We start from the raw sequence: 8,975 nt of genomic DNA on the forward strand, positions 1-8,975 counted from the left end.
GAAAAAAAAGAAGAAAAATTTATTAACTAGTCAAGAAGCAAGTTGACAATTTGCTATTAGGAAAGAGCTTGGGCTATGGGTTCGACCAACCCATGTGTCCCACATCATGTTATATATATTGAGTATGATATATATGAAATATATATTATAAAACCTAAACTAGCTATATGTAATACAAAAAAAATCTAAATGTTGGACTAGTCAAATTTGCTTGCCAAGCATGCAAGTTCGACACACCTTGCATAATGGAAAGGTTGGAAAGCCCCAAGGGGGGGGGGGTCGACCAACCTTACCCTCTTAATTTATGTATTATACTATACTATAGTATGAAATATGTAAACATATAATATATGTTAACCTAAGCTACAACATAAATGAAACAAATAAATAAACATAAAAAAGAAAAAGAAAAAAGGAAATAAAAAAGGTAGAAGAAAAGAAAGAAAAGCCATTATTGGATCAAGGAATGAGATTGCACCCAGCCCTTGACCTAATCCCCCAACCCTTATAAAGGCATAGGAGGGGCTCAAAATAATATTAATAATGAACTTTACAAGAAAGAAGTGTAAAAATGTAAATTATCCTAAGATGAATTATAAAAAACATCCTGCAAAAAATTAAAGTTGATTCCAGTTGACTTCAGTGAAATTTGCATTCAGTTTGAATTTATGAAAAAGATAGAATTTAATAAAATAACAAATATATTTTATCAAAATAAAGTTGAATAATATTTCAAACGAATTTAGGGTAAATTGATATGTATGTATTTAAATTCAATAAATTTGAATTTGGTTCTCAAGTTGGAAATCAATTTATAAAAAAAATGAAATAAAACACTCAAATCAACACTAGATCCTGCTGACCCTGGTAGAGATCGCTTTCCAAGTTCATTTATGATAAAAATAGCATTTTCAAAAAACAAATTAAGTAGTCTAGATAAATTAAAAATAATAAGGTGAACCAAGTGTTATGCTATAAGAAATGTAGGACTTAAAAAATTTTCCTAAGTATAAGAAACACATCACATGCCCTAGGGTCTCATCGACCCTATTGAATTCCTTTTCTTCAGAAATTATTTCTAAAGAATTTGAATTATCCTCAGAAAGAATATTTAAAATAAATAAATAAATAAAATATATGGATTTTCAAATTTTAATAGAGGATATGTAATTACATTTAAGCCTAATTTATTTAGTGTCATTTCATGTAATTCTATATTTGAATTTCTAAAGAATTGAATTTGAATTTAAGGTGAATTAATTTGAAATTTATTTATTAGAATGAAAAATATGACTTAATTAAATTTAATAAAGTGGTAGGAGTCCATAGGTGGGCCATCACATCCTCTGTGGCACCTCCTTTTCAACTTTAAAAAGATAAATGGAATTTAAACTTTAAAATCATAAGGTTTTAAAAACTTACCAAAAATAAAAAAACAAGGAACCAAAGTCAAACTTACCATATTTCTAATAGAGAAGTCTCGAAGGTGGGGGGGGGGGGGGGGGGAGTACATTTCAAATTAGAGGGGAATGGCTAGACAATAAAATAAAAATAGAAACTTCATGGGAAAAGGAAAGAAAGAGGAGAAAAAAAAGGAAAACAAAATATTAACTAGTCAATAAGCAAGTTGACAATTTGCTATTAGGAAAGAGCTTGGGCTATGGGTTCGACCAACCCATGTGTCCCACATCATGTTATATATATTGAGTATGATATATATGAAATATATATTATAAAACCTAAACTAGCTATATGTAATACAAAAAAAAATCTAAATGTTGGACTAGTCAAACTTGCTTGCCAAGCATGCAAGTTCGACACACCTTGCAGAATGGAAAGGTTGGAAAGCCCCAAGGGGAGGGGGGGGGGGGGGGGGGGGGCGACCAACCATACCCTCTTAATTTATGTATTATACTATACTATAGTATGAAATATGTAAACATATAATATATGTTAACCTAAGCTACAACATAAATGAAACAAATAAATAAACATAAAAAAAAAAGAGAAAAAGAAATAAGAAAGGTAGAAGAAAAGAAAGAAAAACCATTTTTGGATCAAGGGATGAGATTGCACCCAGCCCTTGACCTAATCCCCCAACCCTTATAAAAGCATAGGAGGGGCTCACCCCCCCCCCCCCTCTTATTTGCCTCTGTAAATTTTGTGTTGCTTCTTCTCCTTCCCTTGCTCCCCTATTCTCCCTTCCTTTTCCCCTTCTCCCATACGTTGTCTTGGTGCCTTCACCCTTGGCCCAACAAGGAAGACACCTAGGTTCATGTAAGGAGCAAAAGGAGTATGTTGGCATGGTCATAGCTCATGTTGAATGGCCGGTTCATGTCAAAACATCGAATTCTCAAGCATAGGAGTCATTTTCGCCAAAAAGGTAGAGGGTCTCATACTCTACACGTAAATCAGAATTTGTAGGCATGAATTCCTCTAAATTTTTGTATGGATATACCCTAAACCATGCCTCCCACATGTGGGTTTGGCTTAGGGTTGTTGAAATATGTGATAGAAAGGGGTTTTCGAAAGAAAAGCCCACTAAAAATCAATTTTTCCAAAAATTGGGTAGGAGGACTTGAAATAATTTTTTTGAAAAGGATTAAAAAGTTATATTGGATGTTAGAATAAGGGCTAGACTTTGATTTTCCCTAGAAGAAATCAACTCATCTTCAAATATAGCCAAAAATTTGAATTAAAAATAAAAAAGAAATCAAATATGCATGTTATCGGTTTCTCAAAAATAAAATCCATAAATTTTGGAAATTTTATTTATTATTTAATTTTTTCTTGCAAATTCTAATTAAAAAATAGTAGATTAGGTTCACATAAACATACTGTAAAAATTTGGTTTTTTTTTGTTATGTATTTCATGCAAAAATTTGTATTTCATGCTATTGAGTTTCTCATAAATAAATTTTATAATTTTTAGAAAAACCATGTTATATTTAATTATTTTTATGCAAATTTAATTTAGAAATTGTAGTGGTTGTGTAAATGAAAACTCTGTAATTGTAGCATGATTTTTCTGATTTTATTTCATGAAAAAAATATGTGTTCATTATTACTATTATTTTGTTCATTAAAATTACCCCAAGGAATCACATGTATTACTTCTGAATTTAATTTAAAATTCTGAATTCAATTTCAAAAAAAATATAATTTATTGTATATTTCAAACTTGAATTAACATTCAATTAAGTCTTGATTTAAATTCGAAACAACTCAAATCTAATTATATTATTCGAGACATATTTATTAAATTTGAATTTAAATTCAAATCTGATTAAAATCGAAACCCTGATTCAGAATAAATTTTCTACTAAAAATTTATTTTGAATCCTAATAAATGTTTGAATTATAAATTAATTCTCATCTTAATTTTAAATAATATTTTATCCTTAATTCAATGTTATTTCTCATAAAATATTAAAAATTTATGGGTTTTATATCCTTCTCTTCTTAAAGAAATTTTGTCCTCAAAATTTAACTAGGGTTATTTATCAACATAGTTATGAATATTTTGTTTTTATCATTTATATGTTTACTAACTAAAGAAAAATTATGGTTATTACATAGAGTACCTTGCAATAATGAGCAAGACTACAAAGTTAGCAACGAAGAGGGAGTAGGGTTTAAGAGACAAGAGAGCAAGAAGAGAGGGAGGGTTGCCAGAGTGAGCAACAAAGAGGGAGGGACTCTCCGGAGTGAACAAGGATCGAGAGATGTGAGAGCAGAGAAAGAGGGAGGGAGTCGGGTAGGAGGTTGCCGAAATGATCAACGAAGAGAGAGGGACTCGTCAGAGTGAGCAGGGATCGAGAAATGAGAGAGCAGGGAGAGAAGAGAGAAAGAGAGAGAGGCCCTCGTTGAGGCCCCCCACTTTAAAAATTTCTTCAAATGTTGGTCAAATGGAGGCTTTGACCTCACTCTATAACAGTGACATAATTGTCGTCGTTATATAGTAACCCTATAATGGCGAGATCTAGATATTGCATTTATTTATCAATAATGGCAAGATCTAGATCTTGCCTTTATTGATCAATAACATCGATATCTTCTAGTTGTTAAATATATTTGTTAGTGTGTTTTAATGCAATATCTAATGGCCAAAAAGTATCGTTGTTATACATAGGTCTTTAATGACGAGATGTGTGCAAGGGCAAGACATTCGTGGGGACATAAATATCGCCATTATTGATAAAGTTATAGCGAAAACATTCATTGTTGTAGTAGAGTAATAACGATGATATATTTATGTCCCTGCTATTACCTATCAATTAGTGAGGATAAACATCTCGTTGTTATTTCTTGATCAATAGCAGCAAAAAATTTTGTCGTTGTTAAAGAGTCACTGCTATTGAACCTCATCCTTGTAGTGGATATATCTCGCCTCAAAGCGAGATGCATTTTTAACAACACTGACCTCATTCATCATTATAGAGTAAAAACCCTATAACTGCAAAATGTGTGTAGGGACAAGGCATTCTAAGGGATATTCAACTCATCATTATTTATGAAGCTAATAGCAGCGCGATTCATGGTCATAGTAGAGTAATGACAGCGAGATTCATGGCTCGCCATTATTGATGAAGCTAATAGCGGGGATAAAAATCTTGTCGTTATTGCTTGATCAATAGCGGCGAGATTTTTTCTCGTTGAAAAAGAGTCGCCGCTATTGACCCTCATCCTTGTAGTGAAGTAAAGCAATAGTTTTTTTAATACAGATTGATATATGTTTAATTTAAAACATGCAAGAAAAAAACTAAGGCAAATAAGTACCAATATAAAATATTGTCATATATTATTTATCCAACTATCCAGCAAATGAAAGAGGTTAAAAAAAGTAAATTTTAGCTACCATGATAAAAAGACAAAAAAGGAGCTATACATATCATAGTAACAAAACTTGAAAGGAAATGAACATACATTTGTAAAGGGAGGCAAATTTTGAAGCATGCACATGTTGAAATTTTTAGGCAAGCATTTTTCCATACAAACGGGGAAGGATCTCAACGTTGCCTCCAAATGCCTTTTACATATCGATAAATCACAAAATTAAATGGATTGTATGTCTAAATGGGATATAGGCCTCCTATTGGCATGAGGGAGGGAGAACATTTTTACATTAAATGGCAACTCTTCAGTTTTTAAAAAATTACAAAATGCCATGTAACACTTTGTTTATTGAAAAAATGATACACAAATGACTATTCCATTTCAAAATGACATTCTTAAACACATGACAATAATGTTAATTAAGAAGTTGTAAAGAATCTAATTTTTGACACCTACTACCTTGCTTCCTCTTTCATACTATTTAGGATAGAAAATAGTCTGAGGGAAGGCCTTATATAAATATGATTAAGGAACATAAAGAAATATATAAACCATTTAGTGGAAAGAAAATTGTAAGTAATTTGTTCTTCGCATACATGCAACTAGCAAATGCTAGAGTGCAACCGGGGACTTGTAAAAGAGATATATTCTTCACATATAAGCTAGGGATGGCAGTGGACCAGGGCGGGGGCGGGGGCGGGGGCGGGGGACAAGGTATCCACCACCACCCTATCTCAAAATCCAGACCTCCATCCTCGTTTCATGTCCTCTGTCCCTGGTCCAAACAGGGCGAGGTGGGGTGGGGCCCTGTTTCCCCTCGGTACATTGCCATTTTTAGAAGGATTAGAGACAGATCAGGGCAGGGCAAGGCGGGGATCGGGACGGGGACAGGGGCGGGGGCAGAGCGGGGGAAAGAGTAAGACCAACCTCACACGGGTTTTGATTTTAACCTTCATCCCCGCCTCCATCCTCGTTTCATGTCCTCCATCCCCAGTCCAAACAGGGTGAGGCAGGGCAGGGCCCGTTTCCCCCGGTCCACTGTCATCCCTAATATAAGCAATGTTTAACTTATTAATCAAAAATCATGCATTTCCATGCACGTCAAAAAAAAAATGAAAGTTGTAATTGAAACTGTTACAATTCTTCTCTAGTCAATCTTGCAAAAAACATAGGGATAAAAGTAATGAAGAGGAGAATGAACACAGGAAATGCAAAAATTATACGGTTACTTCATAATGTACTGTGTGGCAGCTGAAATCCTTTGCTTGGCGACATTCGAAGGTGTCTCCTCATTCACAAGCTTCACCCCTTCATACTTGTTGCTTCCTCTTACTGGCAGACCGCAATTTATATTTCGGTTGAAATTCGTGAAACCAGCTCCTTACTGAATTCTTTCTCAACAGAAAATGATCAAGAACCATCAGACTCCAAATCTAAATCTCACAATTCACCAATAAACTTTAGGGTACGTTTGGAAGAAAAAAAATCTTGTAAGAAAAGAAAATTTTTGCCTATGAGAAGTTTTGATATGATAACTTTTCTAAATGAAAAATTTTCACTTGTTTGTGTAGCACGAGCAAAACAAAATACAAAATGTGAGAAAATTGAGAGAGAGTGAGGGAGGACATCAGCCCCCCTCATAGAGATAGAGGGGTGGTTGACACACCCGAGAGAGACATGAGAGAGAGATGGTGGTGCGTAGGAGGAAGAAGAAGATGGAGAAAGTTCTTGTAGCAGCTCATGGGATGAGATGTGTTTGCGGGTGAATGGTTACCCTAATAAAAAAGAATCTTTGATAGAAAAAAATCCTCCACCTCTATCAAAAATCACACTTTTTTAAAAAAAAAACTTACTTTTACAAAATTTTCTTGTTTGAAATTGTTGAAAAAGTTGTCATTTTTTCTTTCTTACTTGCATTTTTCCTACAATTTTCTCGCTTTTAAATGTGCCTTTAGAAGGCCATCTCATCAATGCTAAACTGACAGATAACACACACAAATTTACTTGCTTAAAAATGCTTGTGTTCCATCAAACGTGAATTTCTTGCAAGAAATTGAACCCAAGGTCCCAAACTCTATTTAGTAAGCCCAAAATAAATATTACATATGAAATTCTGCGTATACCTACATAAAGAACTCTAAAAGATTTACCAAAGCTAGGGTTCCTCCTCCATTTATTTTGATTTCAATGAATGCCAACAAAAAACACAAAAAGTCCCTAATCTTAGGTAATGTACACCAAGAGGCCAAAGAGCAACCACAAAGATTCTTCACATCCCAAAAGGATCATGATATTCACCAAATAAATTAAACAATATTAAGAGCAATACCCAACCAAATTCACCAACTTGCAAAGTAAAAGCTATCCAAAGCAACATTCTCCAAGGCCACTTAGGCAACCCCACGGCTAGGGGTGGCTATCGGGTCGGGTTGGCGGGTCAGCATACCTCAACACGAACCTGACCCATTTATTAAACGGGTCGACTGTGGCAAACACGAACCTGGCCCATTTATTAAACGGGTAACCCGACATGATACGGTTAACCCGTTTAATAAATGGGTTAGCGGGTCAGGTTCGGGTAAATGGGTTGATGGGTCGGGTTCGAGTAAATGGGTAAACGAGTTGGCGGGCGGGTCAAGGTCAGGTAAACGGGTTGGCAGGTCAGGTTCGGGTAAACGGGTTGACCTGCCCGCCTAACCCATTAATTAAACGGGTCAGCCGGGTTGACGGGTTGGCATACCCCTAACACAAACCCGACCCATTTAATAAACGGGTTAGGCCGGGTCGACCCGTTTATGACACGAACCCGTTTAAGCCAAATCTGAACCCGGCTAAGAATAAAAAATAATCGCATTGTATGACAAAAATGACACATTTTCTTAAATGCCTTAACTTTTCAAATATGTCTGTTGTTTAAAATTGTAAATATTGTTATTTTTATAACCTTTTTAGCCCTTTCACCTAACATTTTTTGTGCAATTTTTTTTCATATGCGATGTTTTAAGGTTCGAGTTTAAAAGAATTTTCACAAATTTTTTATGCAAAATTATTATATTTTTTATTAGAAGTAACTCAAGTATTTGCTCAATCTATCTGTTTGAGTTTGAGAAAAAAATTCACATATTTTTATGCGTATTTTTATGTAAAGTAACTCAAGTATTTGCAAAGTTTAGAAGTTCGAGTTTAAAAGAAATTTCGTAGTTTTTTATGCAAAGTTATTAAATTTTTATGCAAAGTAACTCAAACATTTGTGAAGTTTGTCGATTCGAGTTTAAAATAAATTTCATAGATTTTTTATGCGAATTTGAAAAAAATTTATGCGAAGTAACTCAGGTATTTATGATGTTTGGAGTTTCGAGTTTGAAAAAAAAAATCATTAAATAAATCTGGATTAAGTTTTTTTCAGAAAAATCTTTAATGCCCTACGTGGACATGAACAAGGAGATCAAACTGTAAAAATTGAACTGTATATGAGAAGAGTCACATGGCTTAACTTTTCCTAAACTTGTCGATGCAAGTTTAAAGGAGGCAACATCACCTCACTAGGTCTTTGGAATGAATGACTGTATGAGCATGTTTATTTGTTAATGAATGAAATCAATTTGATTTATTGACAAATTAATTGAACGAATGATTATATGAGCATATTCATTTGTTAATGAATGAAATCAATTTGATTTATTGTAAATTTGACTCGACAAATTAATGGAATGAATGATTGCATGAGAAGGTTTATTTGTTAATGAATGATATCAATTTAATTTATTGTAAAAAAATTATTCATTGTAATTTTGATTCACTGTCATTTTTTGGTTCAATGTAAATTTGATTCACTATTAAATTCAATCTATTTGTAAATTAGATTCACTGTCATTTTTTTATTCGCACAAATTATTAAAAAATAAAAAATGCAAACCCGTGAACTTTGCATAAACTGTGTAAATACTTGATTTACTTTGCAAATAACATTTACGAAATTTGCATAAAAAATTTGTGATCTTTCTTTTAAACTCGAACCTTCACATAAAAAATGTAAGCACTTGAATAAAAAATAATAAACTTTTTTTTAAACTCGAACCTCGAAACTTCACAAATACTTGAGTTACTTCACATAAAAAATTTACTAAATTCACATAAAC

Source organism: Nuphar pumila, chromosome 8 (assembly GCF_984573655.1).
Source record: "Nuphar pumila chromosome 8, dmNupPumi1.hap1.1, whole genome shotgun sequence".
NCBI lineage: Eukaryota > Viridiplantae > Streptophyta > Magnoliopsida > Nymphaeales > Nymphaeaceae > Nuphar > Nuphar pumila.